The sequence below is a fragment of the Phyllobates terribilis genome, unplaced genomic scaffold (genome assembly GCF_046119375.1).
Source record: "Phyllobates terribilis strain yellow unplaced genomic scaffold, ASM4611937v1 Scaffold_4__5_contigs__length_816908805, whole genome shotgun sequence".
In the NCBI taxonomy this organism is placed as follows: domain Eukaryota; kingdom Metazoa; phylum Chordata; class Amphibia; order Anura; family Dendrobatidae; genus Phyllobates; species Phyllobates terribilis.
This window is the reverse complement of record NW_027362764.1, coordinates 35,892,466-35,914,672: the sequence shown is the minus strand read 5'-3', so window position 1 is coordinate 35,914,672 and position 22,207 is coordinate 35,892,466. Positions and strand designations below refer to the sequence as shown.

General features: G+C 42.9%; 1 pseudogene; it reads left to right on the top strand.

Annotated features, from left to right (window-relative positions):
• Positions 1 to 11,910, top strand: part of LOC141264867 (uncharacterized) — an 86,547-nt pseudogene extending 74,637 nt beyond the window's left edge.
• Positions 11,911 to 22,207: the final 10,297 nt, after the last annotated feature.

Sequence of the window (22,207 nt, the reverse complement as noted above, 5' to 3'; positions counted from 1 at the left end):
TAGATTAGAACCGTGGAAGAGGAAAAGCACAGTTATTGTTTACTGGGGTATACCACACTTTTTTAAATAGAGATATTTGCGGCTGAACAGTGAGCGACACACTCAAACTGCTTTTTTTTTAGATACCAAAGGCCCAAAACTGGATAGTACAGCGATTTGACCCGTGGAACTGCGAAACCACACTGGGATGTCGGGCCTACACAAGACTATTTTCAACAGATATATTTTTGTGTCACAACAGTCAGGAGACACTACTGTTTTTCTTTATGGAAAAAACTACCAAAAGCTGAATAATAGAGATTTTTTACCGTGGGATGGCAAAACCACAGTTATTGTTTACTGGGGTATGCCACACTTTTTTAAATAGAGATATTTGCGGCTGAACAGTGAGCGACACACTCAAACTGCTTTTTTTTTAGATACCAAAGGCCCAAAACTGGATAGTACAGCGATTTGACCCGTGGAACTGCGAAACCACACTGGGATGTCGGGCCTACACAAGACTATTTTCAACAGATATATTTTTGTGTCACAACAGTCAGGAGACACTACTGTTTTTCTTTATGGAAAAAACTACCAAAAGCTGAATAATAGAGATTTTTTACCGTGGGATGGCAAAACCACAGTTATTGTTTACTGGGGTATGCCACACTTTTTTAAATAGAGATATTTGCGGCTGAACAGTGAGCGACACACTCAAACTGCTTTTTTTTTAGATACCAAAGGCCCAAAACTGGATAGTACAGCGATTTGACCCATGGAACTGCGAAACCACACTGGGATGTCGGGCCTACACAAGACTATTTTCAACAGATTTATTTTTGTGTCACAACAGTCAGGAGACACTACTGTTTTTCTTTATGGAAAAAACTACCAAAAGCTGAATAATAGAGATTTTTTACCGTGGGATGGCAAAACCACAGTTATTGTTTACTGGGGTATGCCACACTTTTTTAAATAGAGATATTTGCGGCTGAACAGTGAGCGACACACTCAAACTGCTTTTTTTTTAGATACCAAAGGCCCAAAACTGGATAGTACAGCGATTTGACCCATGGAACTGCGAAACCACACTGGGATGTCGGGCCTACACAAGACTATTTTCAACAGATATATTTTTGTGTCACAACAGTCAGGAGACACTACTGTTTTTCTTTACGGAAAAAACTACCAAAAGCTGAATAATAGAGATTTTTTACCGTGGGATGGCAAAACCACAGTTATTGTTTACTGGGGTATACCACACTTTTTTAAATAGAGATATTTGCGGCTGAACAGTGAGCGACACACTCAAACTGCTTTTTTTTAGATACCAAAGGCCCAAAACTGAATAGTACAGCGATTTGACCCATGGAACTGCGAAACCACACTGGGATGTCGGGTCTACACAAGACTATTTTCAACAGATATATTTTTGTGTCACAACAGTCCGGAGACACTACTGTTTTTCTTTATGGAAAATATACCAAAACCTGAATAATAGAGATTTTTTACCGTGGGATGGCAAAACCACAGTTATTGTTTACTGGGGTATACCATACTTTTTTAAATAGAGATATTTGCGGCTGAACAGTGAGCGACACACTCAAACTGCTTTTTTTTTAGATACCAAAGGTCAAAAACTGGATAGTACAGCGATTTGACCCATGGAACTGCGAAACCACACTGGGATGTCGGGCCTACACAAGACTATTTTCAACAGATATATTTTTGTGTCACAACAGTCAGGAGACACTACTGTTTTTCTTTACGGAAAATATACCAAAACCTGAATAATAGAGACTTTTTACCGTGGGATGGCAAAACCACAGTTATTGTTTACTGGGGTATACCAGACTTTTTTAAATATATAGATTTGCGGCTGAACAGTGAGCGACACACTCAAACTGTTTTTTTTTTTAGATACAAATGGCCCAACATGGATAATACAGAGGTTTGAACCGTGGAAGTGCAAAACAACACTTCTGTTTCTCTAGCCTACGCCAGATTATTTTCAACAGTTATATTTGTGTCTGAAAAATCAGAGACACGCTTTTTTTGGGGGGGGGGAGGGGACACACCAAAAGGTTAATAAGACGGGTATTTGTACAGTGTGAAGGAGGAAAAAAAATGGAGGATTTAGATGAAAAAAAAAGGATTTTTCCTGGCCCCCGACACCTGGTGCTAAGTCCAGCAATTTCAGCAACAGGAGCACACAGGACTGTAATGCAGCGTTTGCTGGTATAACCACTGTGTTTCCTATACAGCCTGCCAGCCTGGTATCTGGGATGGATATTAGTCCTGAAAAGGACTGTTTGTTTGTTCTGGCAGCCTTTACAGACCCTACACTACACTTTCGCAGTTTATATCTCTCCCTAAATCAGCAGCGCTGTCCCTACACTGTCTAATCCGGAGCGACTGTGTCCAAGATGGCGGCGCCCGGTTTTAAATACTCGAGGTGACGCTGTGCGGCCAGCCAATCACTGCAATGCCCACAACCAACATGGCTGCAGCATTACAGTGACTGGCTGGCAATCCCTGCATGTTCATTGGCTCTGTAAAGAGCGCCAAACATGCAGGGCGGAGACCCGAGCTCCCGCCCGAGTAACCCGGAAATGCTCGGTGCTCGCCGAACATCCCGAGTAGCGTGATGCTCGGGCGAGTACCGAGCAGTGTTGAGCATGTTCGCTCAACACTAATGGAGACCCAATCAGGATTTTCCACATTTCCAAAAATTTGTGGCAGACACCAGCAAAGTGGCATCAATTTCAGTACAGTAGAAATTGTAGAATGAGGAACGACATCTCTTCCATTATAGCCAACCCAGTAGATGGAGACTCAATCAGGAGTGTTCACATTTCCCTAAATTAGGGCCTAATACCACCAAAGTGGCATCAATTTCAACAGAGTAGAAGTAGTTTAATGGAGACAGAAACCTCTTCCACTACAGCCAAACCCAATAGATGGAGACCTAATCAGGATTCTCCACATTTCCAAATATTAGTGGCAGACACCAGTAAAGTGGCATCAATTTCAGTACAGTACAAATTGTAAAATTGGGATGACACCTCTTCCATTATAGCCAACCCAGTAGATGGAGACTCAATCAGAAGTGCTTACATTTCCCTAAATTAGGGCTTAACACCACCAAAGTGGCATCAATTTCACCAGCGTAAAAGTAGTTTAAGGGAGACCGAAATCTCTTCCACTACAGCCAACACAATAGATGGAGACCCAATCAGGATTCTCCACATTTCCAAAAATTAGTGGCAGACACCAGCAAAGTGGCATTAAGTTCACTACAGTAGAAATAGTGTAATTAGGACTAACACCCCTTCCAGTACAGCCAACCCAGTAGATGGAGACTCAATCAGAAGGGTTTACATTTCACTAAATTAGGAGCACCACCAAAGTGGCATCATTTTCACCAGAGTAGAAGTAGTTTAATGGAGACAGAAACATCTTCCACTACAGCCAACACAGTAAATGGAGATCTAATCAGGACTCTCAACATTTCCAAAAATTAGTGGCAGACAGCAGCAAAGTGGCATCAATTTCACTAGAAATTTCCAAAAACCAAAACCTCTTCCACTACAACCAACGCAGCAGATGGAGACTCAATAACAGGTGCACCATCCTTTCAAGTCATTCACCATGTGTCAGACTTGTACTCTGTTGTGCAGGTGCACGAGCTTGTCTAAAAAATGTGTGAAAGGACTCACAGAAATTGCTTCTGCCACTTACACTACTGCTGCTGCTAATATTTTGACGTTGACAAATTGACGTGCTGGAGGTTGGAAGTGTAGAGCTGCGATGAACTCTGTGTGCCTCACTGCTGGCTTGGGGAAAACCTATGTTAAGGTTGTGTAAAAACGTGTTTCGATACTCCAGCATTTGCGGGTCCCTTTCCAGGGCGGGAAGCATCTGCAAAATTTACTATTTTAACGTGGATCTAACAGAGTGGCAACCCATAAATCAGCACTTTTTCGAATCATAACTATACAGGGATCATGTTGCAGATAGTGCAGCAAGAAAGCATTCATATGTCGGGCTCTTTCATGAGGTTCAAGCCTATGCTGTGTTGGTGGCTGGGTAATTCGGATGCTTGTTTCCGCCATTCCCCCCTGCCAAACACAAAAAGAGAGGGGATGATTATCCTCTTCATGTTCTGACTGTTGCTCGCCCATCACCTCTTCCTCTTCCATTTGTTCCTCTCCTTCACTAACACCTTCACTAACAGTTTTTCTGGTATCGCTAACCCCCCTTCATCATAATGAACCACCCTCCCTTGGCACCCTAAGATGTCCCCTAGTATATGACAATAGTAACAGAAGAAAGTATTTTTTTAGTGTGGATGAGGCCTGTATAACATAGGAGATATGCTACGAACAATTTCAAACTGAGATCTCCCCTGCTGTATTATGTTAGGAATCGAAGAAAGTATTTTTTGACTGTGGATGAGGCCTGTATAACATAGAATATATGCTCCAAGATACAGTACAGACCAAAAGTTTGGATACACCTTCTCATTTAAAGATTTTTCTGTATTTTCATTACTTTGAAAATTGTACATTCTCACTGAAGGCATCAAAACTATGAATTAACACATGTGGAATTATATACTTAACAAAAAAGTGTGAAACAACTGAAAATATGTCTTATATTCTAGGTTCTTCAAAGTAGCCACCTTTTGCTTTGATGACTGCTTTGCACACTCTTGGCATTCTCTTGATGAGCTTCAAGAGGTAGTCACCGGAAATGGTTTTCACTTCACAGATGTGCCCTGTCAGATTTAATAAGTGGGATTTCTTGCCTTATAAATGGGGTTGGGACCATCAGTTGTGTTGTGCAGAAGTCAGGTGGATACACAGCTGATAGTCCTACTGAATAGACTGTTAGAATTTGTATTATGGCAAGAAAAAAGCAGCTAAGTAAAGAAAAACAAGGGGCCATCATTACTTTTAGAAATGAAGGTCAGTCAGTGCGAAAAATTGGGAAAACTTTGAAAGTGTCCCCAAGTGAAGTTGCAAAAACCATCAAGCGCTACAAAGAAACTGGCTCACATGAGCACCGCCCCATGAAAGGAAGACCAAAAGTCACCTCTGCTTCTGAGAATAAGTTTATCCGAGTCACCAGCCTCAGAAATCGCAGGTTAACAGCAGCTCAGATTAGAGACCAGGTCAATGCCATACAGAGTTCTAGCAGCAGACATATCTCTACAACAACTGTAAAGAGGAGACTTTGTGCAGCAGGCCTTCATGGTAAAATAGCTGCTAGGAAACCACTGCTAAGGACAGGTAACAAGCAGAAGAGACTTGTTTGGGCTAAAGAACACAAGGAATAGACATTAGACCAGTGGAAATCTGTGCTTTGGTCTGATGAGTCCACATTTGAGATCTTTGGTTCCAACCACCGTGTCTTTGTGCAACGCTGAAAAGGTGAACGGATGGACTCTACATGCCTGGTTCCCACCGTGAAGCATGGAGGAGGAGGTGTGATGGTGTAGGGGTGCTTTGCTGGTGACACTGTTGGGGATTTATTCAAAATTGAAGGCTTACTGAACCCTCATGGCTACCACAGCATCTTACAGCGGCATGCTATTCCATCCGGTTTGCGTTTAGTTGGACCATCATTTATTTTTCAACAGGACAATGACCCCAAACACACCTCCAGGCTGTGTAAGGGCTATTTGACCAAGAAAGAGAGTGATGGGGTGCTACGCCAGATGACCTGGCCTCCACAGTCACCAGACCTGAACCCAATCGAGATGGTTTGGGGTGAGCTGGACCGCAGAGTGAAGGCAAAAGGGCCAACAAGTGTTAATCATCTCTGGGAGCTCCTTCAAGATTGTTGGAAGACCATTTCCGGTGACTACCTCTTGAAGCTCATCAAGAGAATGCCAAGAGTGTGCAAAGCAGTCATCAAAGCAAAAGGTGGCTACTTTGAAGAACCTAGAATGTAAGACATATTTTCAGTTGTTTCACACTTTTTTGTTAAGTATATAATTCCATGTGTGTTAATTCATAGTTTTGATGCCTTCAGTGTGAATGTACAATTTTCATAGTCATGAAAATACAGAAAAATCTTTAAATGAGAAGGTGTGTCCAAACTTTTGGTCTGTACTGTATTTCAAACTCAGATCTAGCCTGCTGCATCACGTTAGTCACAGTAAAAAATAGATTTTTTTACTCTGCATGAGCTCTGTATACAGCTGAATCTCACCGTCACTAAAATAGTAGGTGGCTTTTAGCAGAGTGTATCATGTTTGCGACACCAAAAAATATTTTGTGGACTCTGCCTAGCAAGACAAAAAAAATATTTTTTTTACTTTGGAAACAGGTGAAGTTCACCGCCACTAAAATAGTAGGTGGCATTTAGCAGAATGTATCACATTTGCGACACAAAAAAATCTTTTGTGGGCTCTGCCTAGCAAGACAAAAAACAATTTTTTTACTCTGAAAACAGCTGAACTTCAACGCCACTATCGTAGCAGGTGGCTTTTAGCAGAATGTATCATGCTTGTGACACAAAAAAATCTTTTGTGGACTCTGCCTGCCAACAGAAAAAATATATTTGTTTTACTGTGCATAAAGCTGAAGTTCAAGTACCAAAAAAATTACAAACTGGGCTAACACAGCTTGCATTATCATATTAATAAATTTAAAAAAAAAGGTTTTTGTGCTCTGCACTCAGAAGCTCTGCGCTGACAAGCTCTGCAGATAGCTGAATTTCAACCCCACATAATCAAAAAGTGGCCTAATAAGGGCTTGCTTGCTTTATAACATTAGCAAGTGCAAAACTAGATTGAAGGTATACTCGTGCATGTTGCACAATACAACCGATGAACAACACTGTTTTATGGCCTGGGCCCTGCTCTTTCTGTCAGAATCTCAGTAATTGCACAAGAAAAAAAAAGTGCTGCAAGGTCGATTGAATAGGTGCACAGCAGAGAACTTATCTACACTATCTGACTTCCAAACAAGCGCCCATCTATCCAGCTAATATCTCTCATTACACAGGATCAGCGTCTGTTTCCAGCAGTGACAGGCATAAAATGGCGCTAAGGGAACATGGCTGCTTTTTATATAGAGAGGACATGTGATTTCAGCAGCCAATTGCAGAATCACTTTTGTCTGGACAGTGTGGATGCTTCTTGCTCTCTGATTGGCTAGCCGCACTTTCCTGACATAAAGTTACCGCCTACAGGAAGAAAAAAAAATTACAAGCGTGCCGTTGATCTGACCTGTTCTGAGCTATCACCAGCCCCCCCACTCATCTATCACGTCCCTCCGCTTATCATACACAAGCCCTATGCTAGAAAACTTAAAAATGCTGTAGTTGCCTCGCAATTATGTTTACGCACTTATTTGCCTAACGTTGCCGATTTTTCCAGAATTTAAGAAATTTTGCTTGCATTTCCGATCACGAATCCAAATGTGCCATATTCGTGTTGAATTTAAGTTGTAAGTTCAGATTTCGAACAAATTCGCTCATCACAATTTATGAATAATACTTATAAAGCTGATATTAAAATACAAAATTATCAAAGATATTGTGAAGACCCGGGGTCTTCGGTGGGCGTAACACTATTCAGACAACACAGGGTAAGGGTAAAACAGCATGACAATACTTTATTGAACCACAAAGTGGACAATAAACACACAGAACAGTCCCAGCAAATACCCAAGATGGTACAACATTACACAGTCTCACCCTTCCTTCTCCACCCGCCTGGGATAGAACAGCTGCAACTTTGGAGACTTACAGGGCCAACTACCTCAACCAGTGGCCCCCCACTTCTGGCGGGACCCACAGAGAGAAGGTAGTGGCAAGCTTAGGAAGCTTACAGTCCATCGAGGTACAAGGCCAAGAGACCCGAGGGTCCCAGCCTGGCCTCTCCGAGAGTTTCCATGGGGCCAGATGACCGTTGGGTCCCAATCTGGCTTTTCCGAATGTCTCCGTGGGTTGCAGGCGACCGGTGGGTCCCTCCTAGCAACCCCAAACAACATATTCATGGTCTCTCTGATGGTCAAATAGAGCAAATCCGTATCTTTCCAGTCAGGGCCGATACCCTTAAACTAGAATCATGTATAATACAAATCTGTGTCTCTTTGGGTAATGCCATGCAATCCATCTGCTGTCCTGAAGGATGTCTCTCATTCGTGTAAAGTCTTTATGGTGCTCCTTGATTCTGCTTTGCTACATACTGTAATTCACACGCCCGGACAGACTGGCGTGTTCGTGTTTAGTAGTTCCACTGGACCATGAACCGGAGAGTGCCTGGAGGGGCGTAACTAAGTATCTGCCCGATCCGACCAAGGTCGCACGACGGCATACGACGCCAGTGCACCAGGGAGGAACCGAGCAGAGGGACCAGGGTCTACTCCAGGTCAGACTCCGGACACGGCTGTTGGCCCACACAGGGGAATACAGGAACTGGTAGGTTAGACTGGCACACAGACTGGGGGGTATTGGCAGACACGGCTGGCATGCAGACGGGTGGATGCTGGCAAGCACGACTGGTATGCAGGCAGGGAGGTACTGGCAGGTACGACAGGTTGGAGCACAGAGTGGATAGGACCCAGTACAGACTGGGACTCAGGAACAGAACCGCAGATGCGGTAGACAAACACAGCAGAGTGAGACCGCCCGGAGCGGCGGGCAAGAGCAGAGAGAGACTGCCGAAACAGAGAGCAAGGCAGAGCAGAGCGGGAACCGCAAGAGCGGTGAGCAAGGCAGAGCAGAGCGGGAACCGCAAGAGCGGTGACCAAGGCAGAGCAGAGCGGGAACCGCAAGAGCGGTGACCAAGGCAGGGCAGAGCGGGAACCGCAAGAGCGGTGAGCAAGGCAGAGCAGAGCGGGAACCGCAAGAGCGGTAAGCAAGGCAGAGCAGAGCGGGAACCGCAAGAGCGGTGAGCAAGGCAGAGCAGAGCGGAAACCGCAAGAGCGGTGAGCAAGGCAGAACAGAGCGGAAACCGCAAGAGCGGTGAGCAAGGCAGAGCAGAGCGGAAACCGCAAGAGCGGTGAGCAAGGCAGAGCAGGCTAGAACCGCCGGAGCGGTAAGCAAGGCAGAGCAAAGCGGAAACCGCAGAAGCGGTGAGCAAGGCAGAGCAGGCTAGAACCGCCGGAACAGTAAGCAAGGCAGAGCTGAGCGGAAACCGCAGAAGCGGTGAGCAAGGCAGAACAGAGCGGAAACCGCAAGAGCGGTGAGCAAGGCAGAGCAGAGCGGAAACCGCAAGAGCGGTGAGCGAGGCAGAGCAGAGCGGAAACCGCAAGAGCGGTCAGCGAGGCAGAGCAGGCTAGAACCGCCGGAGCGGTAAGCAAGGCAGAGCGGAAACCGCAGAAGAGGTGAGCAAGGCAGGGCAGGGGGGACAGGGCTCTGTTCACACGGAACAGACAGAAAGGGAAAGGCAGAACCAGATACACACTAGATACTTGCAATGAGGTAACGAGTGGACTATAAACTCACAAACGGAAGTACAGCGACAACGAGTAGGAGTTAGGAGCAGGTTCAGACTCTGCAGAAAAAGGGAGGGTACGGACATAGAGAAAAACAGGAAGCAGGTTTAGGAGACAGTTCAGACAGGAACTGTTACTGCAACAAAATACAGGAACGAGCCAAGGTAAAGCCAAGTGCTGGTTCAGACAATGCAGGAGAAAGAGAAGGTACGGACATAGAGAGAAACAGGAAGCAGGTTTAGGAGATAGTTCAGACAGGAACTGTACTGAAACAAATACAGGAGCGAGTCTGGATATGCGGCCCCCAGAGGGCGAGATGAACAGGCAAAGAGCGTGTTCACACGGGCCTGGAAATACAGCCTTCAGGAAAGGCAGCTGGCAAGAGAACACAGACAGGACTCAGTTCAGACACAGGAACTGATACCGCAAGGCAGGAAACATGGACAGGACCTGGCATGTCAGTGACCAGAAGCCAACTGACAGAACACAATGCTCAGGCAAGGATTCCAGGGAGGAGCTGGGTTAAATACCAGGTGACAGACAGCAATAGGCTGAGGGCGCATCAGGGGTGTGTCTGCAGCAGCTACAAGAAACAGGAAGTTCGGCGGGTGTCGCCCTAAACAGACAGAGCAAAGCAAAGCAGACAACATGGAAAGAAGCCAAAGTGGTAGTCTGGACTGGAGATCAAGTGCGCGGTCTTGCACAGTGGGAGATGGACCACTATGCAAGGACGCCGCCAGGTATGTAACACATACCTTGCAATTCATTTGGAATCTTTTCTATTTTTTCCTATTTACAGTATATATATTGTTGACAGTAAACATTATTCAAAACTCATAACATCAGATTTATGGCAGATAACGATACCAGAAGCTCAGAAGAACATGTGAGATCTTCAGATTTTAAATCAGATGATTCTTTTAAAAAAGTACTATCTCTCATTTCAGCATGGGATGTTAAGAAAAATGAAATTCACAAAGAAAGTATGGAAGAACAAAGTTGTCCCAGAAGCAAGAAACCGTTTTTACATTCAGAAAGTGAGAAATGTTTTACAGATAAATTATAACTTATCACACATGAGATAATTCACACAGGAGAGAAACCATATTCCTGTTCAGAATGTGAAAAATGTTTTACTGAGAAATCAAACCTTGTTAGTCATGAGAAAATTCACACAGGAGAGAAGCCATTTTCCTGTTCAGAATGTGAAAAATGTTTTGCTCATAAATCACATCTTGCTACACAATAAAGAATTCACACAGGAGAGAAGCCATATTCATGTTCAGAATGTGGGAAATGTTTTGCTCAGAAGCCCACTTTTATTAGACACAAAATAATTCACACAGGAGAGAAGCCATATTCATGTTCAGAATGGGAAAAATGTTTTAATGAGAAAGCAAAACTTGTTACTCATGAGAGAATTCAAACAGGAGAGAAGCCATTTTCCTGTTCAAAATGTGAGAAATGTTTTACTGTGAAAAAATATCTTGCTAGTCATGAGAGAATTCACACAGGAGAGGAGCCATTTTCCTGTTCAGAATGTGGGAAATGTTTTACTGTGAAAGTGTGGCGCCCCTGAGGGTTCAGTCGCCACAGAGGTACTGCATCTCACCCAGAGGTGTGGTATCTCACTCTCAGGTAAGGATAGAGTGCTGCCCGGGACCCTAACACCTGCATCCAACACTACACTACTCCAGACCAGCAGGAAGGGCAAGATGCGTTGCTTTCCTGCTGAGCCCTGTCCCTGGCTGGAGTGGGGGGTACCAAGAGAGGGGGATCCATGTAGTGGGTGTTGGTGGAGGAAGTAAATCAGGGGAGCATTGGAAGAAGTGATATAAATAGAGAAGCCATCTTGAAAGGACAGTTCAGTCTGGGAGGAGAAGTAGAGGGAGCAGGAGCTTTGCAGGAGCTCAGCTCAGGAGGAGGAGGGCCTAGCCAGGGAGGCCCAGGACAGACTGAGGAGGAGAGGAGCAGGAGGAAGGCTCCAGGAGTGAAGAAGGGATCCCAGGGGTACGGGCAGTGCTGGAGGCCACCCGTACACCCAAATCTGCCAGGCCGTGGAGGAATCGAGCCGCAGAGGGGACCGGCCCCTAATCAGTGAGAATTACAAAGTTCAACTGGAAACCGGAGGCTTCTGTACTTTCAGGGTGCAGTTGCCACATTTGCACTCAAGTCGCCAAAAAGGTAACCACATAGGATCCAGGGAACTCCAGGTTGCCCAGAAAGATCCGAGGATACCAGCTTGGGACATTGTTTGGTGAGGCGCAGGGCAAGAAGGGTGAGGGCCAGCACAGGAAGACGGCTGAGAAGGGCATATAGAACAGGGTCCTGTAAGGCACTCTTGAAACACCTGGGAGTTTGTTGAACCCATGCCTGGTGAACGCAGCGCAACGTGGGAGGTCGTAATCCGGAAAGTGCAACCTGAGGAACTTAATAACTGTGAGTAAACTCTGAAGACTGCACCCCACTATCTCTGTCGATTATTACTGCCGCGCCATCACCCCCTGCACTACACAGCTACATCTTTAACATCTACACAGCCCTGGAGCTTAGCTCTACCTGTGGAGAGCTAAACAAACTCTGCTGCATTAACAACAGCTCCAGAGGACCTTCTCCGCAGCGGCGGCTCCCTTTAGCCGCATACCACAGGTGGCGTCACGAACTGTATATAAAAACTATACATCCCCTGTAAATATTCCCCTTTTGATTGACCGCCCTGGGCCACGGACCGGGTCACCATCACTGTGACATCTCCCCTAGCAACGACCGGCCCAGCATCGAGTACCCCATGGCCCAGGGGGCGCGTCAAAAGCACTTCTCATTAGCCATGAGAGAATTCACACAGGAGAAAAGCAATTTTCCTGTTCAAAATGTGAAAAATGTTTTACTCAGAAAGCACAACTTGTTAGTCATGAGAGAATTCACAAAGGAGAGAAGCCATACTCATGTTCAGAATGTGGGAAGTGTTTTGCTAGGAAATCATTTCTTACTACACACGAGAGAATTCACACAGTAGAGAAGCCATACTCATGTTTAAAATGTGGGAAATGTTTTGTTCAGAAATCAGCTCTTCTTCAAGATTAAAGAATTCACATTAGAGAGAAGCCATAGTCATGTCTAGAATGTCTTCTTCAGTAAATATTAACCCCTTTCTGACATTGTCAGTAATAGTACATCCTTGTGCCCTGTTACTTATGGACCAGGTACGTCCTATTACGACATGGCGATCGTGCCCGCACACAAGCTGTGAGGGCGCGATCGCCACCAGTTGTCAGCTGATTCTGACAGCTGACACCCGACACTCAGTGCAGGAGCAGTGCTTAAAACCCCTAACTGCTGCGATCGGTGCGATTGCAGCATTTAGTGAGCGAACGGAAAACCGGAAACCCTGCGCCATCAGTGTGGGGTCCTGATCGTTGCCATGGTGACCCAATGTCGTCATGACGACATCCGGATCACCAAACACCAGCAAGTTACTTTGATCATGCGCAGTGCATGATCAAAGTAACTTGTGTCTGCAGCACTGACAGGTTATAATGTTTAGTGATTCTGCACTGCTATACATTATAACTGCCATCAGCCTGCAGAAAGTGAAAGTGTCATAGTGGGACTAAGTAAACAAGTGAAAAAAAAGTTGTAAAAATAGTTTTTAGAAATAAAAAAATAATACTAAAATATATATAAATATATATATATATATATATATATATATATATATATACAGTGGGTACGGAAAGTATTCAGACCCCTTTAAATTTTTCACTCTTTGTTTCATTGCAGCCATTTCGTAAATTCTAAAAAGTTCATTTTTTTCTCATTAAAGTACACTCTGCACCCCATTTTGACTGAAAAAAACAGAGATGTAGATATTTTTGCAAATTTATTTAAAAAGAAAAACTGAAATATCACATGGTCATAAGTATTCAGACCTTTTGCTCAGTATTGAGTAGTGTTGGAATAATACATATTAATCTGTATGTGTATTGCAACAACTACTGTGTGCTGTTTCATATGTTGTGCATATTGTGAGGTTGTTAACAAAGTTGTATTTTAAAAAAAAAAAAAAAAACTCACACAGACAGGATGCCCCCTCCTTCTCTTCCTGTATTGTTGTTTTATGTTTTGTTTCTCCTCATGCTGCAGTAACACCAGACTCCATGCTGTGCCTATGCTGGATATGAATAAACCTACATTCTGTGTCCTAAACTCTGGATGTCACGCGGATTAATCCTCTGCTAACAGGTTATGGGCCCAGATGTACCAGATGTACCAGAGTCCCAGAGTCACAGATCCCCAGAACACAGAGGAAAGAAAAGAAAGAAAGACAGCAAACTGAGAAGAAGCAAAGATGGCCACCACCAGCAGCTCCATGAAATTTACAGTGCCAAGTCTCACTAACCAGAATTATCAATCCTGGAAATTCAAAGTGAAAATGCTGCTGATAAGAGAAGGTACGTGGAAATACACACAGGAGTTTAAACCTGACCCAGTGCCACAGGAGTGGACAGAGATGGATCAGAAAGCACAAAGTACCATATCACTCAGTATAGATGATGACCAGATTGTGCATGTGTGTAAATGTAATACTGCAAAGGAAATGTGGGAGCAGTTGCAAAAGGTACATGAGAGGATAAATTTAAGCAATAAGCTCTATCTCATGAGAAAGCTGTACCAGTCTAAGCTACAGAAAGGTCAGGATATGCAGGATTACATAAGAAGTGTTCTGGAAGTTGTAGAACGCCTGAGAGGCATTGGGGAAGATCTAAAGGACTTTCATGTGGCCGCATTACTGCTTAGTGGCCTTCCAGAGAACTATGATACGCTTGTAACCGCACTAGATGCGCGTCCAGATGATGAGCTTACACTGGAGTATGTCAGGGGGAAGCTCATAGATGAATATAAGCGAAAGGCAGAAGGTATAAACAGTAGGATATGCAACACAGAATCTGCTTTACAGACACAAAACCTAACTGATAACAGGGAGCACATAAAAGAAACACGTGAATGTTTTGTTTGCAAGAAATCAGGACATTTGAAAGCTGACTGCAGAGTCTGGAAAGCTAGAATGAATCAGCTGAAAAAGCAAAGCAGTCATCAAAGGGTTAAAAGTGCTGCATCTGGAGAAAATGATTCTGTGAATACTGAAACTGCATTTACTGTCAGTGCAAATACATCAAAGCATGCATGGTGTATAGACTCTGGAGCAACTAGTCACATGACTAATAACAGAGACTTCTTTTCTAAGCTTGACCAAAGTAAATCAGAGAAAGTGATTATGGCTAATGGTCAGTACATGACTTCAGAAGGCATAGGAGATGGTTATATTGATTGTCAAATCTCACCAAAACAAAGCAGGAAGATCCCAGTAAAGGATGTGCTGTATGTGCCTAGTCTTGAAAGTAATCTACTATCTGTGAAGAAACTCACAAAACAAGGAAATTAAGTTACATTTAAGCATGATAACTGCATCATCTCAAAGGAAGGTCACACACTAGCAGAGGGAAACATCACAGATGAACTTTATCAGCTGAAATGCAAAGAGTGTGTGTATACAGCGCAACAAGAAGAGCATAAAAACTGTATTCATGTGTGGCATAGGCGTCTGGCACACAGAGACCCAGAAGCAATAAGAAAGTTAGTCCAAAAGCAACTAGCTGAGGATATTACAATTGATCTATGTAACCAGACAATGAAGTGTACTAGCTGCATCAAAGGGAAAATGTCTAGGAAAGCTTTTCCTAAGAGAATTAGTACAACAACAGAACAGCCACTAGATTTAATACACACAGATGTCTGTGGTCCAATGAGCACTCTGACTCCAGGGAAGAAGAGATATTTTCTCACATTTATTGATGATCATTCAAGATATACAGTTGTCCACCTGCTTCACAGCAAGAAGGAAGTTCCAGAGAAACTTGAAATATACCTAGCTGAAGTATATAATAAATTTGGAAGAATGCCAAAGATTCTACGTGCAGATAATGGGATTGAATATACAAGTAATGAGACACAGAGCATTTTAAAGAAAAATGGAATCCTATTTCAGACCACTGTACCGTACAACCCAGAGCTAAATGGTGTCGCGGAAAGAAGGAACCGAACACTATGTGAAAGTGGAAGAAGCATGTTATTTGATGCAAATCTGCCCACAGCATATTGGGGTGAAGCAATCATGACAGCTTGCTATCTTCAGAACAGACTACCAGGTAAAGCTACAGAGAAAACTCCATTTGAGCAATGGAATAGCAGAAAGCCAAAACTACATCACATAAGAATATTCGGAAGTAAAGCATTTGTACATGTTCCCAAAGAAAAGCGAACTAAGTGGGAATCTCACGCTAAGGAAGGTATCCTGGTAGGCTACAGCGAAACCCAGAAAGGTTATAGGATTCTACACCCAGAAACAAACAAGGTCACAATAAGTAGAGATGTAGTGATTGATGAGAACTTTGTATCACCCAAGTTTTGTGACATCACGCCAGTAGTCCAGCTGAAGTCACAATTACAAGACAGCAACAAGGAGGATGTAGAGGTCTGGCTGGATTCTTCAACTAATGAAGGAACAACAGAAAAATCAGGTGAATCTGAAATCAGGAGATCGTCAAGATCAAACAAAGGTATACCAGCTAAACATCTATCCTACATTGTCAAGACACTACCTGAATCAGAGCCGCAGTCATGGGATGAAATGCAAGCACTACCTGTCCATGAAAGAACAAAGTGGATCGATGCCGCTAATGAGGAAATCAAATCGCTTCATCAACTCCAAACTTGGAAACTCACCAAGCTACCACAGGGCAAAAAGGCAATCAAGTGCAAGTGGGTCTTCAAAACCAAATATGACTCTGAAGGTAAAGTCCACAGATTCAAAGCAAGGTTGGTCGCAAAAGGATATTCTCAAAAGTATGGCGAAGATTACGATGCTACATTTGCTCCAGTCGCTAAACAGACCACGTTCAGAGCTTTGTTAGCTGTAGCTGCTGTACAAAAGATGTATGTCAGACATTTGGATATAAAAACTGCCTTTTTAAATGGTGACATTGAGGAGGACTTATACATGACTCAACCTGAAGGTTATGTAAAAAGAGGTGAAGAGAATCTTGTTTGCAAACTACAAAAATCTCTCTATGGTCTTAAGCAATCAGCAAGAGCATGGAACACCAAGATGAATAAAGTCTTGTTGGAAGAAGGATTTAAAAGAGGTCAAGCAGATCCGTGCTTATACACAAAATATACAGATGGAAAGTGGATGTATATTCTCTTATATGTGGACGACGTGATTGTTGTTCATCAAGACGACGCAGAAATTGGAAAAATGACTGAAATTCTGAATCAGCACTTTGAAACAAAAGACCTTGGAAGTGTGACATATTATCTAGGAATCCAAATCCAGAGAGAGATAGATGGAAGTTTTCTTCTAAACCAAAGTGAAAAAATTAATTTGATTCTGAATCAGTTTAAAATGTCAGAGGCCAAAGGTATATCAACCCCAATGGAACCATCCTACCTGAAGCTGGAAGGAGAAGATGACCTGTTGCCTAACAATGAGAAATATCGTCAGGCAGTGGGGGCACTTCTATACATATCAACTATGACTCGACCGGATATCACAACAACAGTTGGAATCCTTTGCAGATATGTGGAAAAACCGTGCCAAAGAGACTGGAATGCTGTTAAGAGACTTCTCCGATATTTGAAAGAAACGCAAGATGTTAATTTAAAACTATCTGCAGCAGGTGATCTAGAACTTACCGGCTATGTAGATGCGGATTGGGCTGGTGATTCGCGTGATCGTAAATCCACAAGTGGATACTTGTTTAAAGTTGGAGAAAGTTCAATCTCCTGGTCTAGTAGGAAACAAGTGTCTGTAGCCTTGTCATCTACAGAAGCGGAGTATGTGTCCGCAGCCTATGCAAGCCAGGAGGTTGTTTGGCTAAGACAATTGATGGATGATCTTGGCAAACCGTCAACTCAGCCGACGGTAATTTATGAGGACAACCAAGGATGCATTAAACTTGCATGCAGTGAAAAGATCAGTGCTAGAACCAAGCACATTGACGTCAGACATCATCATCTACGTGATTTGATAGATCGTGGCATAATTCAGTTTGTCTATTGTGAAACTGATAAGATGGTAGCTGACATTATGACAAAGCCATTGCCACGAGCTAGGTTCCAAGAATTGAGAACCACAATGGGACTAAGAGGATAAGTAGTTGTTGAGTGGGGGTGTTGGAATAATACATATTAATCTGTATGTGTATTGCAACAACTACTGTGTGCTGTTTCATATGTTGTGCATATTGTGAGGTTGTTAACAAAGTTGTATTTAAAAAAAAAAAAAAAAAACTCACACAGACAGGATGCCCCCTCCTTCTCTTCCTGTATTGTTGTTTTATGTTTTGTTTCTCCTCATGCTGCAGTAACACCAGACTCCATGCTGTGCCTATGCTGGATATGAATAAACCTACATTCTGTGTTCTAAACTGTGGATGTCACGCGGATTAATCCTCTGCTAACAAGTAGAAGCACCCTTTTGATCTAGTACAGCCATGAGTCTTCTTGGGAATGATGCAACAAGTTTTTCACACCTGGATTTGGGGATCCTCTGCCATTCTTCCTTGCAGATCCTCTCCTGTTCCATCAGGTTGGATGGTGAACGTTGGTGAACAGCCATTTTCAGGTCTCTCCAGAGATGCTCAATTGGGTTCAGGTCAGGGCTCTGGCCGGGCCAGTCAAGAATGGTCACAGAGTTGTTCTGAAGCCACTCCTTTGTTATTTTAGCTGTGTGCTTAGGGTCATTGTCTTGTTGGAAGGTGAACCTTCAGCCATGTCTGAGGTCTAGAGCACTCTGGAAGAGGTTTTCATCCAGGATATCTCTGTACTTGGCCGCACTCATGTTTCCTTCAATTGCAACCAGTCGTCCTGTCCCTGCAGCTGAAAAGCACCTCCATAGCATGACGCTGCCACCACCATGTTTCACTGTTGGGATTGTATTGGGCAGGTGATAAGCAGTGCTTGGTTGTCTCCACACATGCCGCTTAGAATTATCACCAAAAAGTTCTATATTTGTCTCATCAGACCAGAGAATCTTATTTCTCATAGTCTGGGAGTCCTTCATGTGTTTTTGGGCAAACTCTATGCGGGTTTTCATATGTCTTGCACTGAGGAGAGGCTTCTGTCTGGCCACTCTGCCATAAAGGCCCGATGGGTGGGGGGCTGCAGTGATAGTTGACTTTGTGGAACTTTCTCCCATCTCCCTACTGCATCTCTGGAGCTCAGCCACAGTGATCTTGGGGTTCTTCTTTACCTCTCTCACCAAGGCTCTTCTCCCACGATTGCTCAGTTTGGCTGGACGCCCAGGTCTAGGAAGACTTCTGGTGGTCCCAAACTTATTCCATTTAAGGATTATGGAGGCCTCTGTGCTCCAAGGAACCTTGAGTAATGCAGAAATTCTTTTGTAACCTTGGCCAGTTCTGTGCCTTGCCACAATTCTGTCTCTGAGCTCCTTGGGCAGTTCCTTTGAGCTCATGATTCTCATTTGGTCTGACATGCACTGTGAGCTGTGAGGTCTTATATAGACAGGTGTGTGCCTTTCCAAATCAAGTCCTATCAGTTTAATTAAACACAGCTGGACTCCAATGAAGGAGTAGAACCATCTCAAAGAGGATCACAAGGAAATGGACAGCATGTGACTTAAATATGAGTGTCTGAGCAAAGGGTCTGATTACTTATGACCATGTGATATTTCAGTTTTTCTTTTTTAATAAATTTGCAAAAATTTCTACTTTTCTGTTTTTTTTTTCAGTCAAGATGGGGTGCAGAGTGTACTTTAATGAGAAAAAATGAACTTTTTAGAATTTACCAAATGGCTGCAATGAAACAAAGAGTGAAAAATGTATAGGGGTCTGAATACTTTCTGTACCCACTGTATATATATATATACAGTACAGACCAAAAGTTTGGACACACCTTCTCATTTAAAGATTTTTCTGTATTTTCATGACTTTGAAAATTGTACATTCACACTGAAGGCATCAAAACTATGCATTAACACATGTGGAATTATATATTTAACAAAAAAGTGTGAAACAACTGAAAATATGTCTTATATTCTAGGTTCTTCAAAGTACTCTTGGCATCCAGTTTGCGTTTAGTTGGACCATCATTTATTTTTCAACAGTACAATGACCCCAAACACACCTCCAGGCTGTGTAAGGGCTATTTGACCAAGAAGGAGAGTGATGGGGGGCTACGCCAGATGACCTGGCCTCCACAGTCACCAGACCTGAACCCAATCGAGATGGTTTGGGGTAAGTTGGACCGCAGAGTGAAGGCAAAAGGGCCAACAAGTGCTAAGCATCTCTGGGAATTCCTTCAAGATTGTTGGAAGACCATTTCCGGTGACTACCTGTTGAAGCTCATCAAGAGAATGCCAAGAGTGTGCAAAGCAGTCATCAAAGAAAAAGGTGGCTACTTTGAAGAACCTAGAATATAAGACATATTTTCAGTTGTTTCACACTTTTTTGTTAAGTATATAATTCCACATGTGTTAATTCATAGTTTTGATGCCTTCAGTGTGAATGTACAATTTTCAAAGTCATGAAAATACAGAAAAATCTTTAAACGAGAAGGTGTGTCCAAACTTTTGGTCTGTACTGTATATATATATATATATATATATATACAGTATATATACAGTGCGGCCCATTTAAATTGTAGGTGTTTCAGCCCAGAAGTGACATGCTCTGTCCAGAGTTATAGGCTTGTAGCCCAAGAGAGGCATGTAGGCAGAGTAGTACCCATCAGATGGGAGATCACCTTGCACACATGAATTGGCCAATTTATGCGCTAAGAATCTCCGTTTTTTGTAAGTAAAGTTCATTGAGTAATAACACAGTTTAAATCAAACGTTTTATTGTCTTTATGTATTTTGGCCATAATGGAGTGCTGCTGTGCTTTCTTTATATTTATATATATATATATATATATATATATATATATATATTTTTTTTTTACCCATAAATGAATATTTATTATGAAACAAAACAAAACAATGAAAGTACACATATTTGGTATCACCGCGTCCGGAACGACTTGACCTATAAAACTGCCCCACTAGTTAACCCCTTTAGTGAACACGGTAAAAAAAAAAAAACGAAGCAAAAATGGTGGTTTATCATCATACTGCCAAACAAAAAGTGGAATAAAATGCAAGAAATTATACTGCTGAAAAAGTCATCTTGTCCGGCAAAAAACAAGCCGCCATACAGCTCCATCAGCCGAAATATAAAAAAGTTTTAGCTCTCAGAATAAAGCGATACCAAAAAAATAGTTTTTATTGTTTAAAAGCGCCAAAACAGAAAAAAACAATATAAATGTAGTATAGCTGTAAATGTACTGACTCGAAGAATAAAGCTACCTTTTCAATTTTACCACATGCGGAATAGCATTAAAAGCAAACAAAAAAAAAAACAATTCCTGAATTGTTGGCTTTTGTTTATTCTGCCTCCCAAAAATCAGAATAGAAAGCGATCAAAAAATGTCACATGCCCGAAAATGGGACCGATAAAAATGTCAACTTGTCCCGCAAAAAACAAGCCCTTACATGACTCTGTCGGCCGAAATATGGAAAAATTATAGCTCTCAAAATATGGCGATGCAACAACTAGTCTTTGCAAAAAAAAAAGCGTCTTTTAGTGTGTGACAGCTGCCAAACATAAAAATCCGATATAAATCTGGTATCGCTGTAATTGCATCAACCCGAAGAATAGAGTCGTTTAATCACTTACACCAAACGAGAAACAGCGTGAAAAATAAATAAAACCAATTCTTCACCTGCTGCTGATTTGTTCATTCTTCCTCCCTAAGATCGCAGTATGGCTTGGCTCACATTTTTCTTGCTCTCTGCGCTGAGCGTTTGCACCGGGGTTTCTGTGTAAATCTCTGAAATATGTGATTCACACGGAACCCCCGGCGGAAGATTCTCTTTAATGAGGCAGATGTGGGCACCGTTGACGCCGTCTGGCCTGTTATCCCACGGTGTCCGTCTTTTTATTAGGCGTGCATAAAAGTGCAGACGGACACAGTTTTGTGAACTGCAGAAAAAAGGACACCGCTAAACAGAGGCCAGACGGAGTCCAGAGAAACTCTGCTGCCTCATTATAGTGAATGGAACCCTCAGGATAGGGTTATGTCAGGGTTGTGTTAGGGTTAAGGTTGTGTTATGTTTAGGATTAGGGTTAGGAGTAAGGTTAGGGTTGTGTTAGAGTTAGGATTAGGGTTAGGGTTGTGTTAGAGTTAGGATTAGTGTTGTGTTGGGGTTAGGGTTGTATTAGGGTTAGGGTTGTGTTGGGGTTAGGGTTGTGTTAGGGTTAGGGCTGTGTTGGGGTTAGGGTTGCATTAGGGTTATGGTTGTGTTAGGGTTAGGATTAGGGTTGTTTTAGGGTCAGGATTAGGGTTACACTTAGGATTAGGGTTGTGTTGGGTTAGGGTTTTGTTAAGGTTGGGGTTGGGATTTTTTCAAAAGTAAAGAAAAAAAAAATGATGATGATATGGGGACTAGTGTTCAGTGCAAGTGTTTGCTACTTGAGTTTGCATTGGGTGCTTGGGTATGCACCGAGTATCGTGGGTGCGATAAAAAATTTGGGGCTAAAAGATCATTTTTGTGGAAAAAGTTTGATTTTTTTATTTTCAGGGCTCTACATTATAAACTTCTGTGAAGCACCCTGGGGGTTCAGGGTGCTCATCACACATCTAGATAAGTTCCT